The sequence below is a fragment of the Rana temporaria genome, chromosome 4 (assembly GCF_905171775.1).
Source record: "Rana temporaria chromosome 4, aRanTem1.1, whole genome shotgun sequence".
Classification (NCBI taxonomy): Eukaryota; Metazoa; Chordata; class Amphibia; order Anura; family Ranidae; genus Rana; species Rana temporaria.
This window is the reverse complement of record NC_053492.1, coordinates 77,107,196-77,133,071: the sequence shown is the minus strand read 5'-3', so window position 1 is coordinate 77,133,071 and position 25,876 is coordinate 77,107,196.

The window sequence follows — 25,876 nt, the reverse complement described above, 5'->3', positions numbered from 1 at the left end:
TTTGGTATCTTGCATCTCAACCCGTTCTTCTTGAGTATATTCTGCTTAATAAATTCTGCATAACTTTAAAAAAAGACTCAAACCCATTTGTTTTACCCCACTATGAGCCCAGGATCCTACCCGGAGAAGTGAATGTATCTGGGAGCGCTGTCTAATGTAAGTGGACCAGAGTATTCCGAGTGTACACCTACTAAGCAGCTTGGAGTCCTCTACAATGACCCTAGGTGTAGTCAGGCTACATATGTTATCAGGCCCGGATTTACTCCCTTTGCCACCCCAAGGCCGGGTCCTTTAATGCCGCCCCCCCCCCCCCCCCCACACACACACACACCATCACATGGGGGAATCCCCAGAGAGCCCCCTTTACATCAGGGTCCCCAGTGAGCCTCCCCTTACATCAGGCTGCCCAGAGAGCCTCCCCTTACATCAAGGTCCCCAGAGAGCCTCCCTACTTACATCAGGGTCCCTAGAGAGCCTCACCCTACATCAGGGTCCCCAGAGAGCCCCCCTCATGACATCAGGGTCCCCAGAGAGCCCCCTGACATCAGGGTCCCCAGAGAGCCTCCCTTTTACATCAGGGTCCCCAGAGAGCCTCCCTTTTACATCAGGGTCCCTAGAGAGCCTCCCCTACATTAGGATCCCCAGAGAGCCTCCACTGACATCAGGGTCCCCAGAGAGCCTCCCTACTTACATCAGGGTCCCCAGAGAGCCCCCCTTACATTAGTGTCCCCAGAGAGCCCCCCTTACATTTGTTTTACTTTACGCCGGAAAAACGCCTTACGTAAACGACGTAGATTACAGCAACGTAGTTTACAGCGACGGGCGCAAGTACGTTTGTGAATCGGCGTATCTAGCTCATTTACATATTCGATGTGTATCTTGGCAAAATTCAGGCGTATCTCATTTTAGGAATGAGCGCATAGATATGACGGCGCACATTCGGACTTACGACGGCGTATCTACTGATACGTCGGCGTAAGTCTCTCTGAATCTGGCTAATAGAGTTCGAACTGTGGAATAAGTATGAAAGTTCAACATGTTTCATAACTTCAGAATAAATAATAGCACCGCCATAAAATGGACATATTTAGTTTCCTCAGATAATTTGTAATGTCTCAAGTCCAGACACCCCTATGACAGATTATATGGAAAGCCCCTGGTAACCTTTATTCTTCCTAGGTAAACTAGAAATAGGAGACACATCATGTTTTAAAGCACATGTCACGCTGAACAATAAAATGGATATTGTTAGTCTGTAAACATTAGAGCTGCAGAGATATGAATATGTATCACAAAGTGTACCTGGGACCAAATATATACATATTGTACTATTTTTGTTTTGGTTTACATTGTTTAGCTGCTTTACTCCATAGACCATGGCCACAAATATCCTGGAAGTCAATATTTCACGTTTACCAGCAGGTGATGTGCTTTATGGTAGCTCAGTGGTTTGAAAAGTCTCTTCTTTAAAACCACTAGGCAAAAAAAAAAAAAAGGCCATCAGAATTAATCAAAGGATGGATTCCCCTACCCCATGCACATTCATGAAGATAGCAATGTCTGGCAAGCAGACCTAATATCGAAAAATTAATAAAACCAAACTGCCCCTCTTAAAAAAACAAAAAACGCCAGTTTGAGCACTGAACTATTTTCCTATCGCCTGGTATGGACTCCCTACTGGTGCCACTTGCTGCTGTCTTCATTTTTGGTTGCTATTCTTTAGCACAACTCAGGCAGAGACACTGATCAACTGCAAGCCTACCAGTCTCATAGAGGTTTGCATCGAAATGCATTGGAAGACCAGAGAATCGTCTAATCCCAATATGTGAAATCATGCCTACATGATGCTCCTAGGTGGCAAACCTTTTCTCCTTCTTGGGCCATATTCTTAGAGATCTCCGGCGGCGTAACGTATGTCCTTTACGTTACTCCGCCGCAAGTTTAACTGGCAAGTGCCTGATTCCCAAACCACTTACCTGTAAACTTGCGGCGGCGTAGCGTAAAGTCCACCCGCGCAAGCACTCCTAATTCAAATGATCCTGGTAGGGGGCATGGATCATTTAAATTAGACACGCTCCCGCGCCGATCGTAATGCGCATGCTCCATCGGGTAAATTACCCGACGTGCATTGTGCTAAATGACGTCTCACGGACGTCATTTGTTTTGACGGTAACGTAAATGGCGTCCATCGCCATTCACGGACGACTTACGCAAACAACGTTAAATTTTCAAATTTCGACGCGGGAACGACGGCCATACTTAACATTGAGTACGCCACCTAGGGGGCATGTTTATCTTTACGGCGCGTATCGCTTACAGAAACGACGTAAAATCACTACGACGGGCAAGCGTACGTTAGAGAATCGGCGTGACTAGTCATTTGCATATTCTACGCTGACCGCAAAGGAAACGCCACCTAGCGGTCAGCGTAGATATTGCAGCCTAAGATACAACGGCGCAGGCCGTCGTATCTTAGGCATGTTTAAGTGTATCTCAGTTTGAGAATACACTTGAACATAGGACGGCCTTAGAATCGGACTTACGTCGGCGTATCTACTGATACCCCGGCGTAAATTCTTTGAGAATATGGCCCCTTGTCTCGAAAGTATAAAATAGCTCATGACACTGAGGAGAGGTTTTGTTTAAAACACCACAAAGAAATTGCCAAATAATTTTTTGGTTGAGAAGCACATACACACATATATATATATATATATATATATATATATATATATATATATATATATATATATATATATATATATATATATGTCTGCTGATCCTTCACTAGACTAGTCTGACCCTGTAACATTTTGTTACAGCTTTTCCAATTACGTTACCCAGAGATTTAAATATTCTCATTAATAAACCTCATGTATTTAGCAACCCGCACCTTCCTGCATATTGGGGTCTTTGCCACTCACCCTGCTTTCATTTAGAGAGATTTCTCTTTGCCTGCATGGCTGCATATCACATGTAAAGAATTGATGAGACTCAAATTCTGACAAGTGACAGGATTATCATACCAACATCTATCACCCTATGATGAGGGACAATCAGGAATTTCGAATGAGTCATGTAGCAAATTACCTTTTTCTATCGGTGGGTGGTTGATTTTGATTCTATAATTTTGTTCAATTTAATTTCCAACGTGGATTAATTCTTCATAATGATTTTTAATGAACATTTCCTGTCTGCAGAGATGGAAAAAAAAATCCTGTCAATCCTATTAATACCTATTGATTGCCTCTTTTCTTTAAATGTTTAGACTAAAAATATTATAATGTATATAGAATAACCCCCCTTACATTTGGAAGGTGGCCACATCATTCCTGTAAAACAGTGTTGGTCAGCTTTCTTTATATAGAGAGCCTCAAGTGCTGCCTCTGACATCACCAAAGAACCTCACATCACATATGTAGCGCCACCCTCATGAGGGCCGCTAGGTGATGATTGACCCCAAAGATTGCCCTGAACCTGCAAGCCTCCCAACACCGCTGACACCCTGGGTTCAGACATGTTTCAAAGTTAGTAATGCCCCTGACACCTCCCGACATCTCTGACACCCTGGGTTCGGACATGTTTCAAAGTTAGTAATGCAATCACACACACCAAACTACAAAAAAGTAACAACCTGTATTTACTGTAGAGTTCTTTATGCATATTTTCTAGTATTACACTATCACAATTAACACAGAAACGTATTATTACATTAATACATGTTATATTACATTAAAATTACATTAAATTGAAAGATGTAAACCTGAAAGCGAGATTGCGAGAACAGGTGTGAAGAGTTAAGGAGAGTGACCCTTTTATATCAAACTACTCCCTTTCAACCTCTGACACCACAGGTCCAATAAATACATTGACACACATATAAAACCAACCACAAAGGTAACATTGGTACCTTTGGGAAAGGTTCTACTTTAATGGGTGCAAATGTTATGGACCAAGTCCTTTAAGTGTGGGGGGGGGGAGCTTGGAGATGTGTTTTGGGTGTAGAGATTCTAGCCCAGATTCACATAGGGCGGTGTAACTTTGTGCGGGCGTAGCGTATCTTATTAACGCTACACCGCCGCAACTTAGAAAGGCAAAAGCAGTATTCACAAAGCACTTGCGTCCTAAGTTACGGCGGCATAGCGTAAATGGGCCGGCGTAAGCACGCGTATTTCAAAGTAGGCAGGTCGTGGGCGTGTTGTATTTAAATTAAGCGTGACCCCCATGTAGATGCATGGCCGAACGAACGGCGCATGCGTGCGCTTGCTCAGTATCACGTCGAATTTACGCTCCTAAGATACGCTGACTCAATGCCTGTGACGTAACCTACGCACAGCCCCATTCACATACGACTTACGTAAACGACGTAAAAATATACGCTTGTTCCGACGTCCATACTTTGCATGGGCTGCGCCACCTAGAGAGCAGCTTTATCTTTACGCCGGCGTATGTCTTACGTAAACGATGTGACTAATTGCGACGGGCGTATGTACGTTCGTGAATCGGCGTATCTTGGTCATTTACATATTCGACGCGGAAAGCAACGGAAGCGCCACCTAGTGGCCAGCGTAAATATGCACCCAAGATACGACGGCGTAGGAGAATTTATGCAAAACTGATTCTATGAATCAGACGCATAGATACGACGGTGTAGATTTGGACTTACGACGGCGTACCTGGAGATACGCCGTCGTAAGTCTTTGAGAATCTGGGCCTCTGTGTCTTCAGCTAGCTTATCAAGGGCCCTGAAAGAGAGATTCTGGTATAATAGCTCCAATACTGTAAATAGCAAGAGCAAACCGAAACCGTCAGGAATCTGGTAGGGATGGATACGTTAACCCATGCACACACACCAGATGCTTTCCCCGCTGCCAAGGCCACATCGCTGGCTCGTACGCCTCTGACTTACTGGGGCTCTACTTACAGCTGAAGGCCATGGTTCCAAGAGACAGACTCCTCCCTGCATCAAGCTATATAACACCTGTCCCAGCATTCTGTTCTTCCTCCCAGCCGGCTGGAACTTGTAGTCCATTGCAAATCCTTGCTCCTCGGACTACAGGTTCCAAGATCCTCTGTTCTCCTGTGAGGTCTCTGCTTGCAGCTGTCCTCAGGAAATGATGACACAGTGCACAGACTGAGCACTAGAGGGAAATAAGCCTACTACAGCCATTGTTAGGAATGTCCAAGATAACACAAATAAGTTGTAGACTATGGGCATGCTACAGGAGATGGTCAGAAATTATGGGCATGCTATAGGAGATTGTCAGAGACTGCCAACATGTGAACTGATTTTTCGGAGACTGGGGAGTCAGAAACTAGATACATATAATATGAGGCTGCTGGAAATCACAGTTATTACAGTCTATTTACAAATCATTGCTTCCACATTTGTGCTCCCAAAAGCCCCCCTCTCTCTCTCTCTTCAGTTCCGGTCCTCTTTATTCCCCTCTACTAGGCCTTTGTTCTACAGAAATAACCAACATTTCTTGGGCATTGGGTTAGTTCAGCTAGATCATCTGCTAAGCATCTTCTAGATCTGTCTCTTGGTTATTGATCTTGGGTTTCCAGGATATCTAGGCTCAAGACCTTTTAGGCAGGTTGAGAGGCTGGCAGATATGACCAAAAATAGACCAGAATAGAATTTCTGAATATTACTGCATTCAGGGGTCAAGTACCGGGGAAAAAAGTGTGGGAACTCCCCCAAGATTCCCCCACTAACACTGCAAAAAAGGACCAAAAATGGCCATATTCTGTGCTAAACAGTGCAATTATCAATATTTAAACTACAAACATGTAGCTAGTGATATTAGCAATGTTAGGTAAAACAAAGACAGAGAGAGAGACATGCGGCACATGCCATGCCGCCAACAGAAAATAGGGAAGGATTCCTGACCTCTCTGATCCCCGCACTCACCTAGTGCTCTCTGGTACACTGCCAGCTGCAGCTCTGTGTCCATCCATCTGCTGCCACTGTGATCCTCGCCTTACAAAGGGGTCCTGGTCCTTGCCTTACTCTCCGGAGTCCGCACTCCCCAAGTTGCAGAGTCAGTGAGCCTGCCGAGTGCCGGGAAACTGAAAGTGACGCGGCTGTGCCGAAAAAGCACCACCCAATTACCCTCCGGTCCGGCCAATAAAAAAGACAGGGCAGGAGCCAGGGACAAATCAGTGGCGAGTGGGAGTGTGTGCGGGCGCACAGCTTGCGCCCTTTACACGCCCTAAACACGGGCAAATCAGCTTTCCAGCTTGCAATCAGCTGATTGCAAGCTGGGAAGCTTCCCATAGACGGCTGTGTGTCCGGCGCCCGGACGCTCTTAAAGTGACTCTGGTGCTCAGTGGTCCAAAGTCCTCTTTTCTGATGGGAGAAAATTTTACATCTCATTTGGAAACCAAGGAGCCAAAGTATAGAGGAATAATGGAGAGGCACACACTGCAAGATGATTGAAGTCCAGTGTGAAGTTTCCACAGTCTGTGTTGATTTGGGGAGCCATGTCATCTGCTGGTGTTGGTCCACTGTGCTTCATTAAGTCCAGGGTCAATGCAGCCGTCTACCAGGAGATTTTGGAGCACTTCATGCTTTCTTCCACAGACGAGCTCTATGGGGATGCTGACATTTTCCAGCAGGACTTGGCACCTGCCCACACTGCCAAAAGCACCAAAACCTGGTTCAATGACCATGGGATTACTGTGCTTGATTGGCTAGCAAACTCGCCTGACCTGAACCCCATAGAGAATCTATGGGGCATTGCCAAGAGAAAGATGAGAGACATGAGACCGAACAATGCAGAAGAGCTGAATGTCTCTATTGAAGCATCGTGGTCTTCCATAACACCTCAGCAGTGCCACAGGCTGATGACTTCCATGCCACGCCGCATTGAGGCAGTAATTGCTGCAAACCAAGTACTGAGTACATATGCATACTTATACTTTTCAGAGGTCTGATATTGTTCTACAGTATGTACAAACCTTGTTTTATTGGTTGCATGTAATATTCTTATTTTCGGAGATTGTGGATTTGGGGTTTTCATGAGCTGTAAGCCATAATCACCACAATTATGACAAATCACGGCTTGAACTATCTAGCTTTGCATGTAATGAGTCTATCTCATATATCAGTTTCACCTTTTAAGTTGCATTAGTGAAATAAATGAACTTTTGCACAATATTCAAATTTTTTGAGTTCCACCTGTATATTACATTTTTACTTTTGCGTTTATTACTTTAAGCCGGCCATATATGGCATACATTTTGGTTGATTCCTGCTGAATATGAGCCATAGGTACCCCTGCAAGCAACACCTTACTCAACAAAATCCAAATAAAAAATTAACTGAGCCAGGTGGAAAATTGCAGATGCAATCACTTTTTGGGTAATCAGGCAGCCGTGGGCGTCTGATTACAATAGTTGGATATGGAGATTCCCTCATCTATGCTGTTTGAAGGTGCCTTGCAACCAGTTAGGGAAGCGAGCCAGCAGGTGGTGGCTTCACGTAAAATGGTTCTCGGCATGCCCATGAGTCCACCAGGACAAGTGACAAGTGACAGTGGCTTATTTAGGGGGGAATCAGATCGTGGCTAGAAAGGGCGTTCCTGATGTGGAAAAGGTGCAGAAAGGACATTCCCGTGCATTCCCGCAGGACTCCAAACCTGACTGCATTCATATGCCTCTACTAATACTGCAGGTTTTCTTCTTTCCAATGCCTCCTTATTGTACAGAAAGGTCCAGCATCAGTGTGTGAAAACACTTTTCACTCACTGTATTTTAGCACTACATGTACATAATATAGGGTGTTGGCTGACACTACAACACATTTTGCTATATTGTGTTTCATTTTTATCATTGGCCATTATTACAGTATGTTGTAAACTATATAATAATTTCAACAGAATAATCGCTCCTAAAGCTCGCTACCATAAATCATGGCTAAAAGATTAGCGCTAACGCCTCATAATCCCTCTTATCGCAGAGCTTTGCCAAGTTTTTACAGTTTAATATACTGGACTATTCCAAGTGCAAATGTGATGACAGCTCTGAAAGCCAAACCTTTTCAGAAGTTGTCATTAATTCTATATTTGCTTTTGGCAGAGATTTTCTATCACACTAAAATAACGTTCACCAATATTGTGTCAGGATTAAAATGCAGGGCATGTCTTCCTGGTTTTCAGAGCCCAGTTCTGTCTATTAATGAATGGAGAGAGCTCGAGAACAACTCCTGGAAACAAGGAAAATCATTCAGTGAGATGCCTGCTCTTTTCAGGAAAAAAACTGTCAATGTGCAAGTCAGAAAATCCAGCTTTATAACATTGATGGTGTTTCGATCCATGTACAGCCGACTTAAAAGAGAAGTAAATGATTTATTTATTCCCCCCATCATACGTACCTTGGTGGATGCAGCATGGGTCCGATGCTGCATCTGTCCCCCGGCGCCTCTGCACTGAGAACCGAGGGATTGAACAGCGCAGATCACTCGTTTTTCAGAGCTTTGTGAGCAGAGAAATGCAGACTCTTAGTCACAGCTCTCTACTCTGCCCCCTCTGTGCATATTGGAGCGTTTGGCTGTGGAGGGGGAGGCCAGCTGAGGCTCTCAGCAGCTCACTGAGAGGCTGAGATGGTTATCAGTCCCAGCACCAGACAGATCCAGACTTTATTGTCGCAATGACGCGGTGCCTGGACTGACATCCGTGACGTCAGCAGAGAGCTGACTTCAGCCCACACTCTGCTGAAAACGGGTCACAGGAGTGCAAAACAAATTGCATTCCTGTGATCCATAGGAGAAGTACAGACAAATGAGCTTTGGCTATACTTTAGTTCTCCCTTAATACAGGAGGTGTGTTGCTATCCAGATCACTAGGTAAAAACTAGAGAAAAAAAAGCCTAAATGCAGCCATCACATCTGATTGGTCATCTGCAATATATTACATTTTTGGTTTTGGGTTTATTACCACTTTAAGCTGGCCATATATGGCATACATTTTGGTTGATTCCTGCTGAATATGAGCCATAGGTACCCCTGCAAGCAACTCCCGACTCTTCAAATTTCAATATAAACATTAGCTGAGCCAGGTGGAAAGATGCAGATGCAGTCACTGCTTGGGTAATCAGCTGCCCCAAAGCGCCTCCCCATGTTGAGGGCATGTGGCCTGGAATGGCTCAGGGAGAAGGCACACTCGCTCGTCCCACCTTTCCTTTCCTGCCAGGCTGCATGCTTGGATAAGGGTCTGGTATGGATTTTGAAGGGGACCCTACATCGTTTTTTTGTTTTTGGCGTGGGTTTTCGCTTAAAATCCATACCAAACCCAAAGGGCCTGGTATGGATTGTGGTGACCCCCATTTCTTTTTTTAAATTTTTCTATTGCCAGCAATGTTTTTTTATTTAGCTGTCAGCAGGGAAACCTATTAAAAGCTGATGACTTATCCACTGTTAAGGACACAGCAGCCGGCTTCCTGGCCGTTCCTTACCAACCAACTATTCACTATACTTAGAATGCACTACTCTACATCCAATCCGATATCATGTTGCTGTAGTCAGCACTTAAACGGGTTGTAAAGGTTCGTGTTTTTTTACCTTAATGCATCCTATGCATTAATAAGAAAAAAACCTGGTAATCACGGGCCCCCCAGCCCCCCTGTTTTACTTACCTGAGCCAGATCACCTGCTTGGCTCGTCCTCACCATTCTCTTCTCCACAGAGTCTCTGCGTTGATTGGATAGATTGATAGTAGGGCAGCCACTGGCACCCGCTGCTGTCAATCAAATCCAATGACACGCCGCCGGGGGGCAGGACTGAGTCATACACTAGGCGTTTATGGACGCTGAGTGTATGACACGGGAGCGTGCCCACAAGGTAACCCTCTAGGAAGAGTGCTTCCCAGAGAGGTTAGCTATTGCGGGGAGGAGTCGAGAGAGCTGCAGTGGGACCAGAGAACAGGAGGATCGGGCCCACTCTGTGCAAAATGAACTGCACAGTGGAGATAAGTATGACATGTTTGTTATTTAAAAAAAAAAAAATTAAACTTTACAACCACTTTAAGAATTAGAGCGCGTTATCGATGGTTGTTAGTGCAGCTAAGCTTTTTAAGTTTGCTATAGAATGAAAATGTTCCTATTAGCAAGGTTGGAGGCGGCTCAACATGCTTTAAAATGCACTCAGGTTCCATCTGAGTTTCAGATCTTTCTGAGCCGCTGACTTCTTTTTAAGCTGCCTAAAGCTTGTTGGAGCTGCCATGACATTCCTGTTGACTTGTATTTGTAGAAAAGTGGTTCAGGGGCAAACTGCACATGCACACAAGCCCTTATGAAAATTATAGCCACCCAGCTGCCATGCTAATCCAATCATTAAAATGCTTTCTGTGTCACCAACCCGGACGAAGCATGCGGTCAGTGAAGTAGGAACTTGGAACTAGGTATGCATGCTTGTTCTGAATTAGTGATGGTTCAGAGGACACTGTAGTCAATAAATCAGCTGTTCTGGTAGTTGGACTTGCAGCATTTTGAGAAAGAGAGGTCATTAGCGGCAGCTTATGTACAGTATATTGCTTAGCACAAGATTCATTTTAGAAAGAGTGTCTCATACCCCCTCATTGCACCAACGAAAGTGCCAGTGTGGCGTGTTTACTGATTCAGGGACTTTTCATACTCACACGCCAACGTGTACCATATTTATATGCACAGCGGGTATTATTAATGAGATGTTGTGGATGTTCTGACGCACATTTCGCAGCAGCACCCAAAGGAATTTTGTTATACCTCTGGCAGGAGGAAAGACACAAAAAGGTAGTTTGCAAACAATATCAAAGTAAACTCATGCATGCTGAACCAAACTAAGAATTGCTATGAAGGCTAATGAAGTGAGATGTGAAATCCATTGCTATATTTTCCCATAAATTTATCGAAAACACTGGCTTAACAACAGATATTTTCCTTTAATATACATTATGCACAAGCCTATGCAAATCTAGCCTGAACATCCATGCTCAGTGTCAAAACCTTCAGTAAATCCAAGAAATCCAGGCAGCTGAAGTTATATTCCAATCTTTTCTTTCCAATAATTTTTATTAAAGTTATCAAAAGGAGTATGAAAGTACAATGGTCTTTATTTGGTCAATCTCTGCATACAATACTGGTTACAATTGGAAGTAACTGTACGACCCCTTTTACATTGGGGCGTTTTTCATGCGGTACAGCGCTAAAAAAATCGCTGCTATACCGCATGAAAAATCATGCCCTGTAGTGTTCAATGTGAAAGCCCGAAGGCTTTCACACTGAAGCGGTGCGCTAGCAGGAGCGCTCCAAAAGTCCTACTAGCCGCATCTTTACCGCGGTATAGGAGCTCCTATACTGCCCCTTCCCATTGAAATCAATGGGAAAGCGCGGTAATACCGCCCACAACGCGGGCGGTATTAACCCTTTTTAGGCCGCTAGCGGAGGTTAAAACCTCACCGCTAGCGCCTGAATATCGCGGTAAACACGACGGTATAGGTACTACAAATAGCGCGGCTATACCGTCACCGCGGCTCCACGCTGCAATGTGAAAGCAGCCTACCTGTCAACATCATATAACCTATAAGTAACCTATGAGTAACTTAAACACATTCTCCAAAAATATGTGTAGCGCCTGGTTACTTAAAAAGTACCGGTGCTAGTTAAATTTAGAGAGGGATCAGAGTGTTAACTCACTCTGATCCAATGATTATGTTCAAAACTGGTCTCTGTCTCAGCTTGGCTATGCTGTGGGCTGTCTATTGTTACTGGGGTGTAGTTCCTACCCCAGGGCGATGAGTGGCAGCAGTGGAGTCGAGGTTTGGGTGCTCTTCCCCAGCAGCCTATCAGGAGGGTTCAGCCTCGCTGTGCATGCTGGGGGAGGGTTTTTATGGGGCAGACGCCATTGTTCTGGGTTCTTCTTCGGAGTGCAGCACCCAGCTTTAGGGTGACTGCGCATCACGCCCCCCCCCCCCCGGTGAAATGGCCTTCCAGGCCAGGGTGTTCCTGGTTCCGGGACCATGTTGGTCCGGAAAATTTGAGATGTGGCAGGGAGCCCAGTAGTTGACTGGGTTCCCAATCCTGAAGATCCCAAGCGAGGTAGCTGTTCGATGGGGAGTCCATCTGAGGAGAGCCAATAAGAGGCTGGCAATCCAATAGGGTCTCGACAAACCACCGGAGATCAAGGTAGCCGGACACTGAGAGGCTGGTCACCTCTCAGTCGGTACCTGAAAACTATCTGAAGGAGATCCAGACGCAATTCTATCAAGGAGGATCATCTCAGTAATCACAATCACAGAGAGGGCCTGTGGCAGAGGTTTTTCCCTGAGTCCATTTCAGGAGGGTCTGTGACAGAGACTTTTCCTTCAAGTTCAAGTGATACCATGGCTGCCAGGCCAGTGAGAGTAGGCCTGTCCAGGTACGCTATACCCACTCTGGATGGAGTGGCGAAGAATACAAAGCATTGTTGGGAGTAGGACTGTTTCCCTATTGTTGAGTCTGTTACTTCTTCTTTTACCTTACCTCTACTCTTCATCACAAGTTTTAATGTTTTTACACGGCTGGGTAATAAAGAGCACAGCAAAAGACACCTGTCGTGGACATTCCGTTACTGCTATATGCACCATACACCCCTAGGACGACGGAAAAGCCACGGGTAACGTGCCACCCAAAACAAATCAGCAGCTCCTCTGGGGGTAGTACTACATATATATATTTGAAAAAAAAAACACGAAGGAAGAAACTTTGAGGGTAAGCAAATAAGGACAAAGCTATGTCTATGTATATGTGATAGCAGGTCATTTACAGCAACCTATTCAACTCTGTGGACTTCTTCTAACACTATACCAGTGTAACTGGGGAAGAAATCACACTAGACCAACAGTGGCCCAGGGTCGTCTTACAGAGCAGGCACGACTGGGCACAGACCGGGGGCCCCACGTTCACCTGGGGCCCCGTCCAGAATGCTTGTGGGTGAGCGGACAGCAGGCCAATCAGGGAGCCGGCGGGTGGGGGAGCAGAGAGATGACATCATCTCTCACCGCTCGGTGCCCTGCATCCCTGCAGTGAAGTTCTGCTCTTACTGTGCAGGCAGCCACGGGAAGCAGAGAGATGACATCATCTGACTTGCATACACACGGTCGCAAATGTCGGAAATGAACGTCAAGAACGTGGTGACGTACAACACATACAACGGCACTAGAAAAGGGAAGTTCAATACCAGTCGTGTTAGTAGAAGTTTGGTGAGAGACGATTCGTGCTTTTCAGCCTTATGCTTTTCAGTCTGTTACAGCGTGACGAATGTGCTATCTCTATTACGAACACTAGTTTTGCCAGACCGAGCGCTTCCGTCTCGTACTTGATTCAGAGCATGCGTGTATTTGTTTACACACGATCGGAATTTACGAGAACGTATTTTGTTGTGGGAAAATTTGATAAATCCCGAGAACATATGTCTGATGGGGCCTACACATGGTGGGAAATTCCGAGCGTGTGTACGCGGCTTAAGGCCCCATGTACACTGTTGCTGCTAAACGGACGTTCAGAGGCAGTTGGACACTTTGTTCAACTGCCACTGAACTTATTCAATGTTATCTTATGTGTACATGTACACAGATTTGTTTACTGTCGTTTTTAGGCAGTTGCGTATACAGTGGAACCTCGGTTTAAGAGTAACTTGGTTTGAGAGCGTTTTGATTTGCGAGCAAATTTATTTTTCTAATTCTGACTCGGTTTGCGTTTGCAGTACCTCATTTGGCCTGAGGTACTGGGGCGCAGGAGGCGAGAAAAGCCAAACATTGGCCTGCAGTACTTCATTTGGCCTGAGGTACGGGGGCACAGGAAACAAGCCAAAGTGTCCTCTGGCCTTTTTGGCACTTTTTGGCGCTCTCTGGCGCCCCCCCACCTCTGGCCGCATTCGTTATTGCATCAAATTGAAGTCAATGCAGAACAAATTATTTTCATTTCCATTGACTTTAATGGGAATACTCGCTTTGATACTTTGGATTACGAGTATACTCCGGGAATGGACTATGCTCGTATTCCGAGGTTCATCTGTATAGGCCTTTTTTTAAGGCAAAAACATTTGTTCAGACGATGAAGTTTCCGACGTTTCAGACGCCAAACGCTTCTAAACGTGGCTAAAGGTGGTAACTCGCGTTTAGCAGCGTTTATAGGCGTTTTTCGTTTTTGGCCATTTAAAAAAAAACGCTTCTAAACGCAAATGCGGCAAAACGCCACTAAAAGTGGCATGTAAACGCGGCAAAGAGGATGTTTTAAACTTGGGTTACTATCTGTCAAGTTAAATCTTTCAGGAGAGGTTGTAAAAATGTCCCGTGTACATGAAGCCTAATGCCACGTACACGCGATTATTTTTCGGCATTAAAAAAACTTTGTTTTAAAAAAATGTCATTTAAAATGATCGTGTGTGGGCTTCACATAATTTTTCGGGTTCTGAAAAACAACAACAAGTTTTTTTCGAACATGCTGCATTTTTTAACGATGTTTTAAACTATGTCATTTTTTCGGGTTGTAAAAAATTATCGTGTGTGGGCTAAAACGACGTTAAAAACCTGCGCATGCTCAGAAGCAAGTTATGAGACGGGAGCGCTCGTTCTGGTAAAACTACCATTCGTAATGGAGTAAGCACATTCATCACGCTGTAACAGACAGAAATCATCTTTTACTAACAGGGAATCAGCTAAAGCAGTCCCAAGGGTGGCGTCATCCGCATGGAACTTCCCCTTTATAGTGCCGTCGTACGTGTTGTACGTCACCGCGCTTTGCTAGAGCATTTTTTAAAAACGATGGTGTGTGGGCAACATCGTTTTAATGATGAAGTTGTAAAACGTTGTTTTTTCTACATGCCGAAAAACGTCGTTTTTTTTCATGCCGAAAAATGATCGTTTGTACGCGGCATAACATCAAGACACACATTTGATCAGGACCTGACTGAATAATGTAAAACTCATTTAAAGTGATCACCTTGTAAAACAACCCAAGTTTAAAAAAATAAATGAAAGGAATTACATTTTTGTATAGGTATAAAAAAAAATGATAGATAAATGTTATCCCTTTTCTATAAGTGATCACATTCCCTCTGTTCTCAGCTGCATTAGAACTGGGAGAAGGAGAAGTAGCAGCTTTCCAGTGAATGGCTGTGCAGCGGGAGAGTGTCAGGACAAGTTTAAAGGAGTTCTCTGAGCTAAAACTTTTAACCCCCGCTGTACCCGGGCTGTAAAACTATACAAAATAAACTTTCACTTACCTGCCTACGATCCCCCGTTGTTCCGATATCGCCATCCCATTCTCCGGTCCCGGTCTCTTCCACTTCCTGGGGGTCGGTGACTCACAGTGCGCTCGGCCTATCAGCGGCCGCGACGGGACATTGCTGCGGCCGCTGATAGGCTATGCGCACTGTGAGTCACCGACCCCCAGGAAGTGGAAGAGACCGGGACCGGAGAACGGGACGGCGATATCGGAACAACGGGGGATCGTAGGCAGGTAAGTGAAGGTTTATTTTGTATAGTTTTACAGCCCGGGCACAGCGGGGGTTAAACGTTTTAGCTCAGAGAACTCCTTTAATCATTGGAGGAGAGCAGCCTGAGTTACCAGCAAAGCTAGAGAACTGACCGCGGTGTGTTCTCCTGCTTAGCGTGGTCAGTTTTTAATTAGGAACTATCAGGAAAGACATGGATTTCACTTAAAGGAAGCAATACAAAGAGAGCAGGAAAATTTCTCATACAAGTACATGGTACAGCAGGCACATATCAGAAATATGAAGTGTTGGGGTAACAAACGCTGCAATTACTCTGATTTAGGCCGGGCATGCTCTTGCAGTGTGACCGTACTGCAGTACCGATTATTGTCCAGCAGATAGTAGAGGCTGCAGGATGAAGACAAAGGGCCAGATCCTCAAAGAAGTTACGCTGGCGTATCTATTGATACGCCGCGTAACTTCTAGTTTGCTCCGGCGTATCTTTGTTTTGTATCCACAAAACAAGATACGCCTGAAGCTGGGCTAGATCCGACTGGCGTACGTCTTAGTACGCCGTCGGATCTAAGGTGCATATTTACGCTGGCCGCTAGGTGGCGTTTCCGTCGATTTCCGCGTCGAGTATGCAAATTAGCTAGATACGACGATCCACGAATGTATGTCCGGCCGGCGCATTTTTTTACGTTGTTTCCGTAAGGCTTTTTTCGGCGTATAGTTACCCCTGCTATATGAGGCGTACTCAATGTTAAGTATGGACGTCGTTCCTGCGTCGAATTTTCGCGAATAGGGCTTTGCGTAGAATGACGTTCACGTCGCAAGTTACACTACGCCGCCGTAACTTACGGCGCAAATTCTTTCTGGATAAGGAAAATACGCTGTAAGTTGCAGTGGCGTAGTGTATCAAATATACGCTACGCCGGACGCAACAATGTGCCACGCTACGTGGATCTGGCCCAAAATTCCTTTGAAAATCCATGCACAAATTGACCTATGAAGGGAAACCAAATTATTTCTGTTTACAAAACAGCAGTCTAGTGCCATTTGTGATTGCAAATAACATGGCATGTGTATACAGAGTGGTCCTTTAAGACAAATAACTGTAGAAGCTGTACATTTTTTGTACAAGCACAGCAATCTGAACGGCCAGATATCATTTTCTTGGACATTCTCCCATGGCTGAGAGGAAGGAATAGGATTTGTGCTCAGAGACTAGATTAAAAATTAATGCAGGTGTATACATGACTGAAAATGTGATATCTATGATAACAACTTCACTGATTCCAGAGCAGGAAATCTAAAAAGAAGTCTAACAAATTCTATTCCGTTTTTTAATTCCACTTACTATTCCACACACAAATCAAACGTTTAATTTGCACCAAGCGAGATGTGAGTGTTTTCTATTGGGTGTAATTCAAACCTTTGCTATCAATTATTTGGAGATAATCCGTGAGTCCACCTTTGGCTGGATATCCAGGTTGCAAAACTGACATGATGGCTCTATGGCTGATGTCTTAATATACGTCTCATATTCATGCAGGAATCTCTCCCTAGTAATTGAGGGAGTATTACATTTATTACTCCATGAATAAATAAATAGCTCAGTTTGAACTATGGAGAAATGTTGAGTGTTCGGTTTGCCTAGTGCCCAGAAAACTCCTAATAGGCATTTGATGAATGTACGCCTTTCTCTCTGTAATCAGCAAAGCTTGTTAATGCAAACCACTCTGATGTATTGGTTTATCAGCAGGTTCGGATAAATAAGTCTTGCTTTTTTTTGGAGAAGGTTTTAAAATATATTTAAAGCCCAAACTTTTGTTTTTATTTTTGTATAGATCCCTGGTGTACAACCTGTGGCCCTTTGGTACTTATTGTGCAGCCTTTTGGCCCTTGTAGACATTAGTCTGTATTTTTCTTACCTAGGTGCTCACCTAAGGTAGAACGAAAGGAGAAACGTTATTTTCCATTTTTAATAGATTTATAATAATTACATGTGTATCGATACCAGTGTCAGTTTTGGGTATCAGAGCATTTGCACGAATACCGATACCCATGCAAATGCTTAGTATCAGCACCAATACCGGTACCATGGGCATCCGCAGGTAGGGGCAAGTGGGGTCAAGTGCCCCCTCCCCCCTGGAATCAGAGATCGGATCAGCACTGTTAAATTCAGCAGAGTGGCGTCGCCATGGAGGTGCGGGCAGCCCGCACCCGGGTGCCACCCACCAGTCAGGTGCGTTTAGTTCATCAGTGTAGTGTGACTGCAGGCTATTTTCTCTGCTCAGTCCAGCAGAGAACTTGGCGGCGCTGTGACATGAGAAAGGAGAGCTGCAGTCTGTCAGAGGTTTCCCCCGCTCGCCCCCTTTTTCCTGTCAGGGAGAAGAGATGGCGGTTCTCACTGGGTTCCCCATCCAGCTTCCTGCCCACTCCGTTCCTTCCCCATTGGCCATAACCGAGGGCCAATCAAAGGGGACTAGGAGAGTAGAGCATCTTGGGACATGTAGAGATGAAGATTGGCGGCTCCATTTTCAACAGGGAGGAGGCTACAGCTCGATCAAGAGAGAGATTAACAGACTTAAGCCTGGAAAAAAGCTGAGAGAGTGAGTACTACAGGACAAAGAAAGAGGAGTGTACTGGGAGCCAGAGAGAGAGTCACACTGCTCAGCACCACCAGAGAGAGAGCCACACTGCCCAGCGCCACCAGAGAGAGAGCCACACTGCCCAGCGCCACCAGAGAGAGAGTCACGCTGCCCAGCGCCACCAGAGAGAGAGCCACGCTGCCCAACGCCACCAGAGATAGAGTCACACTGCCCAGCACCACCAGAGAGAGAGCCACACTGCCCAGCGCCACCAGAGAGAGAGCCACGCTGCCCAACGCCACCAGAGAGAGAGTCACGCTGCCCAGCGTCACCAGAGTGAAACTCACGCTGCCCAGCACCACCAGAGAGAGACAGCCACACTGTCCAGTGCCACCAGAGAGAGAAGGACTGAGCCACTGCCAGGGTACAGACATGTTACACTACTGACCAGAGTTGCCCCCGGGGCAATGTGGCTAATTTTACTGTTGTCTTATTTTTTATTCAAAAAAGTGTATTTTTTCCCCAAAAAGTGCGCTTGTAAGACCGCTGCGCAAGTACGGTGTGACATAAAGTTGCAATGACCGCCATTTAATTCTCTATGGTGTTAGAAAAAAAGAATGTATAATGTTTGGGGGTTCTATATAATTTTCTACATGTTTTTAACTTGTAAACAACATATCTGAAAATGAGGCTTGGTCCTTAAGTGGTTAAAGTAATACTAAAGTCTCATTATTTATTTTAAATAACAAACATGTTATACTTAACTGCTCTGTGCAACAAATGGAAAAAGAAAATATGGACTGCCGCGCTCCAAAAAACCTTGAGGGTTGTCTTTATTTAAATAAGGAAAAATGCACTACAAGTCACAGCACACTACACGGGAGTAAAACACTGACGCGTTTCGCACTAAAAATTAGTGCTTAATGCTTTATAATTGTCAGCTATGATTAAGCACTAATTAATAGTGCGAAACGCATCAGCTGTTTTACTCCCGTGGAGTGTGCTGTGACTTGTAGTGCATTTTTCCTTTTTTAAATAAAGACAACCATCAAGGTTTTTTGGAGTGCGGCTGTCCATATTTTCTTTTTCCATTTGTTGCCTTGTGCATTGCCAGCACCCTTAATCTCCTGAGACCATACTGATCACCCTAACACAATCCACCTGAAGCGGTAACTTTCTTTCTTTAACTGCTCTGTGAGGTGGTTTTGCAAAGAGCAGCCTAGATCCTCCTTTTCTCGGGTTCCTCGCTGGGGCTCATGGCCCCTCCCTCCTGCCAAGTGCCCCCACAGCAAACTGCTTGCTATGGGAGCACCCGAGCCAAACCGCTGCTCTGTGTGTCCATTCATACGCAAAGCCACAGTTCGGCCCTGCCCCCTCTCTCTTCTCGATAACTAACTGACTTTGATTGCCCACCTGTTGCTCAGCCAATCATCAGGGAGAGTCTTAGACAGCCAAGGCACTAGTGCAACATTGCTGGATCGAGATGTGGCTCAGGTAAGTATTAGTGGGGCTGAGGCACACAGAAAGTATTTTATCTTAATGCATAGTATGCATTAAGATTTAAAAAAAATAAAAAACCTTCTGCCTTTACAACACCTTTAACTGAAAAAAATGAAGTTAGAAGCTGATTGGATACCATGCACAGCTGCACTAAGGGCCAGATTCACAGCCAGGCGGCGCAGCGTAACGTAACCGATTTAGGTTACACTGCCGCAAATTTTCTGGCTAAGTGCCCGATCCACAAAGCACTTACCTGGAAATTTGTGGCGGTGTATCCTAAATCCGTCCGGCGCAAGGCGGGCCCAATCGAATGGGGCGAGCCCCATTTAAACTAGGCGCGCTCCCGGGCCGGACGTACTGCGCATGCTCCCGTCGCAAATTTCCCGACGTGCTTTGCGCGAAGTTTAGACGCGCCGACGTTTTGTGAATCGCGATGGGTAAAAAAGACTTGCGCCGGGAAAAATAAAAAATTAAAAAAAAAATCGAAAGCGATGCGGGAAAGACGGGTATACTTTTACATGGTGTACTAAGTTTACACTTTGTAAAAGGTGCCCTATCTTTGCGACGGCAAACTAACACTTGCGGCGACCTAACGACGGGAAAAAATGCCGTCGTATCCCTTTTGTGAATCTGGCCCTAAGTTTTTATTCTGAAGGATGGAAAAAAATACAGACTTGTTAAGTTACTGAAAAGTCCAATTTTAGTAAAGTGATCATCTGCCCATTTTGAACAGGCATAGGGCTGGATTCAGATACCATGGTGTATCTATCCGCCTGGCGTAGCGTATCTCAGATACGTTACGCCGCTGTAATTTAGGGCGCAAGCTCTGTATTCAGAAACAACTTACGCCCTTAGTTACGGCGGCGTAACGTATCTGTGTCAGCGTAAGCCCGCCTAATTCAAATGTGGATGATGTGGGCGTGTTTTATGTATATTAACTGTGACCCCGCGTATTTGACGTTTTTTACGAACGGCGCATGCGCTGTTCGTGAAAAAATCCCAGTGCGCATGCTCAAAATTCCGCCACAAATCATCATTGCTTTCGACGTGAACGTAAATTGCGTCCAGCCCTATTCGCGAACGACTTACGCAAACGGCGTAAAATTTTCAAAACTCGACGCGGGAACGACGTTAATACTTAACACAGGATACGCCTCATATAGCAGGGGTAACTATACGCCAAAAAAAGCCTAACGTAAACGACATAAAAAAATTCGCCGGCCCGGACGTACGTTTCTGAATCGGCGTATCTAGCTCATTTGCATATTCCTCGCGTAAATATACAGAAGCGCCACCTAGCGGCCAGCGTAAATATGCAGCCTAAGATACGACGGTGTAAGACACTTATGCCAGTCGGATCTTAGGGAAATCTATGCGTAACTGATTCTATGAATCAGGCGCATAGATACGACCCCGCACACTCAGAGATACAACGGCGTATCTTCTCTGTGAATCTACCCCATAGTGTTTAGTTAAGTCCTTTAATGGTGACATCATTTGAGTCAAGAATGAAAGGTGCTAGAACACAGGACATGGATTGATTAAAAAAGCTACCATTAAAGCCATTGAAATCCATGAGCAGCAGACAGATAGAATCACTTATGTCAGTCATGACATATTTTGCTGAACCTGTACAGAGACATTTTCCATTCACTGGAAAAATCAAAACACTCTTTGTAACCTCTAATTTGAAATAAAGCCTTGGAAAACATTTGTGCTTTTGTTAACAGGCAGCTATGATACCTCTTAAAATAGAATACTAGATGAAAGAAATGGATGCCTATTCCTGTGCAATTTGATGTTCCACAACATTGTATTTAGTTGCGCATCTTTCATCCACTTTAAACACAGTCATTTCGATCTGTTGATATCTGAAGCTGATGCATCTATTTTTGTATCTTCTCCAGAGACAAGGGTCTAATTTAGAATGTAGAGCAAAGAAGATGGAAAGCTGACCAGTCAGTAAGTGGAACCATGGACCTACCTGGAGCGCCTCCTTCACTGCCACCCTCCTTATTTGGTATCCCCCATTTACTAGTCCAAACTTACAAGATGCTGAGGTCTGAATCTTATACACTTAAAACACACACACACACACACACACAAAAAAATTGCGCCAATTCTAAAGTTGCATAAACAGCAGCTGATGTTTCATTGTCTAGTTGGCTACACAATTCAACAATCCCCTCAAAAAAATACAAAATTAATTAAACAGTAACCCAAATATATATACAATGGATATAAAAAGTCTAAAAAAAATTGAGAAAGATAAATAATTTCAGAACTTTTTACATATTTAATGTGACCTATAAACTGTACAACTCAATTGAAAAACAAACTGAAATCTTTTTTTTTTTTTTTTTTTTGGGGGGGGGGGGGGGTAAAAATAATAAACTAATAAAACGTGGTTGCATAAGTGTGCATACCCTTATAACTGGAGATGTAGCTGTGGTCGGAATTAAGCAATCACATTCAAACTCATGTTAAATAGGAGTCAGTACATATGGACACAGTGGTGCAGTGGTTAGCACTTTCACCTAGCAGCAAAAGGGTCGTTGGTTTAAATCCCGACCACGACACTATCTGCCTGGAGTTTGCATGTTCTCCCTGTGTCTGCGTGGGTTTCCTCCCACATTCCAAAGACATGCTAGTAGGTTAATTGGATCCTGTCCAAATTGGCCCAGTATATATGTGTGTACAACTGGCTGTCCCAAGAGTGTCAAGATCCTACGGGGTAAGTGATCGCACCAGCCAGGAAGACACTGGCTGCAAAAAGTGCCTAGAGGCGATTCAGTTTGCATGTGTAGCACTACACAAGTCACTTGTTCATTCAGTACACACCTGCTATCATTTAAGGTGCCTCTGATTAACCCTAAATAAAGTTCAGCTGTTCTAGTAGGTCTTTCCTGACATTTTCTTAGTCGCATCCTACAGCAAAAGCCTGGGTCCGCAGAGAGCTTCCAAAGCATCAGAGGGATCTCACTGTTAAATGGTATCAATCAGGAGAAGGGTGCAAAAGAATTCCCAAGGCATTAGATATACCATGGAACACAGTGAAAACATACATCATCAAGTGGAGAAAATATGGCACAACAGTGACATTACCAAGAAATTATGAAAATACGAGAAGAAAATTGGTCAAGGGGGCTGCCAAGAGGCCTACAGCAACATTAAAGGAGCTTCAGGAATATCTGGCAAGTACTGGCTGTGTGGTACATGTGACAACAATCTCCCGTATTCTTCATATGTCTGAGCTATGGGGTACAGTGGCAAGACGAAAGCCTTTTCTTATGAAGAAAAACATCCAAGCTAAAACACATCAGAAGTCTCCCAAAAGCGGGGGGGGGGGGGGGGGGGGGCGATGGGTGTTATGGTCTGATGAAACCAAGGTTGAACTTTTTGGCCATAATTCCAAAAGATATATTTGGCGCAAAAAAAAAACAACTGCACATCACCAAAAAGAACACCGTACCCACAGTGAAGCATGGTGGTGGCACAAAACCTTCAGGCTTCTGCTAGAAAGCTGAACATTAAGAGGAAATTCATCTTTCAGTATGCCAAAAACCCAAAAGCATACATCCAAATCAACAAAGGAAAGGCTTCACCAGAAGAAGATTAAATGGAATGGCCCAGTCAGAGCCCAGATCTGAATCCAATTGAAAATCTGTGGGATGATCTGAAGAGGGCTGTGCACAGGAGATGCCCTCGCAATCTGACAGATTCGGAGTGTTTTTGCAAAGAAGAGTGGGCAAAATATTGTCAAGTCAAGATGTGTCATGCTGATGGACTCATATCCAGAAAGACTGAGTGCTGTTATAAAATCAAAAGTATTAGTTTAAGGGTGTGCACACTTATGCAGCCATATTATTTTAGTTTTTTCTTTTAACATCCCGCCACCTAAAACATTTCAGTTTGTTGTTCAATTGAGTTGTACAGTTTATAGGTCACATTAAATGTGGAAAAAGTTCAGAAATTATTTGTCTTTGTCTCATTTTTTTACATCACAGAAACCTAACATTTAAACAAGGGTGTGTAGACTTTTTATATCCACTATGGCCTGGATTCACATACATCGGCACATATTTCTGCGGGCGTAGCGTATCTAATATACGCTACGTTGACGCAGCGCAGAGAGGCAAGCACAGTATTCACAAAGCACTTGCCTCCAAATCTAAGCTGGGTTTCTTTGTCGTAACTCGTCGTAAGTGGAAGTGGGAGTGAGCCATGCAAATGAGGCGTGACCCCATGTAAATGATGGATTGAGCGTCATAAAGATACGAATAACGTACGGTGCATGCGCCGTCCCGTGGACGCATCCCAGTGCGCATGCGCAGAATCACATCGGAACTACTTCCTAAGATACGACGGATCACTGCCTACGACGTGAACGTAACCTACACCCAGCCCTATTCACGTACTACGTAAACGACATAAACGACGTAAGATACGACGACTCTGTTCCCTGGTCCATTCCTTTGCATGAGTTGCGCCTCCTATATGGGGAATAACTTTACGCCGGACGTACGCCTTACGCAAATCTCGTATATTATGCGCCGGACGCAACTACGTTCGTGAATCGGCGTATCTCCCTCATTTGCATATGTGCATAGAAAATCAATGGGAGCTCCCCGTGCGGCCAGCGTAAATATGTGCCTACAATACGCCGGCGTAGGAAATTTACGTTGGTCATATGCAGCCTATTTTCAGGCGTATCTCAGATTGTGGGCACGGCGCATAGATACGACGGCGCATAGTTACACTTACGCGGCGTGTCTCGAGATACGTTGGCGTAAGTGCTTTGTGAATCCGGGCCTATATATCTCTTAGTAATTTTTTTTTTCCAATTCACAAACACGTCGCGCCGCCGTAATTTCGCGCAAAGCACGTCGGGAAAATTGCGAACGGAGAATGCGCAGTACGTTCAGCGCGGGAGCGCGCCTAATTTAAATGGTACCCGCCCCATTTGAATTGGGCGGGCTTGCGCCGGACCTGTTTACGATACACCGCCGCAAGTTTACAGGTAAGTGCTTTGTGGATCGGGCACTAACACTGTAAACTTGCGGCGGTGTAACGTAAACGGGTTACGTTACACGGCCGCAATTCTATGTGAATCTGGCTCTTAATTAGCACAAGATTGTATTTATATATACACAGTACTATGCAAAAGTTTTAGGCAGGTGTAAATGAATGTTGTACAGTAAGAATGCTTTCAAAAATATACATTTTATTTATTTTTATTAATTTACAAAATGCAAAGTGGGCAAACAGAAGAAAAATATAAATCAAATCAATATTTGATGTGACTACCCATTGGCTTCAAATCAAAATGAATTCTTCTGGGTACACACAATGCTTGTGCACATAGTTTTGTGAAGGAATTCGGCATGCAAGTTGTTCCAAACATCTTGGAGAAAGGGTAGAGAAAAAAGAAGCGCCACCTAAGTGCAGTATTGAAAGATTATTTTAATGACACAATTATCAATCACACTTACAGGAAAGGAAGCAAAGGAAGCCTCATCTGTAAAAATCCTGTAGTCCTTGTCGCGGGTCCATGGGCTGCACAGATGTAGAAGATGCAGATTTTTTCCCCCTCAGACTTGTCCTGTGGCTATCAGGATGAGGCCTGGTCCAGCATGGAACGCACGTGACGTCACGGTAAGGGGGTCACACAGGAGAAGCAAGGGGCTGATTGGGCTACGTGCTCAGAGCCACTGCTCCTTCTATTGGCCTCTAGAAGGAGCAGTGGCTCCGAGCACGTAGCCCAATCAGCCCCTTGCTTCTCCTGTGTGACCCTCTTCCCGTGACGTCAAGTGCGTTCCACGCTGGACCAGGCCTTATCCTGATAGCCACAGGACAAGTCTGAGGAAAACAGACTCTGCATCTTCAACATCTGTGCAGCCCATGGACCCGGGAAAAGGTCTACAGGATTTTTACAGATGAGCCTTTCTTTGCTTCCTTTCCTGTAAGTGTGATTGATATTTGTGTTACTGTAGGTGGCGCTTCCTTTTTCTCTACCCTTTCTTGTTTAGTACAGAGTCAGCACTCTGAGGACAGCTGCCGCCATCCACCAGCCATATTATCCACCAGCCATATTATCTGCTTTTTAACCCTTGAACTGCCTGTTACTATCATTATTTGAAACTGACTCATTGCTATATCTCCATTTACTTATGCACTTTGTGTTTGCGCTGACAGTTACCTTTTCCGTCAAACAGATTTTCTGTAGATGTAGGTTGCCTCAAAGATTTCTGTCTCTCTTTATGTAATCCCAGAGAGACTCCATGATGTTGGGATTAGGGCTCTGTTGGCATCAAACTATCACTTCCAGGAC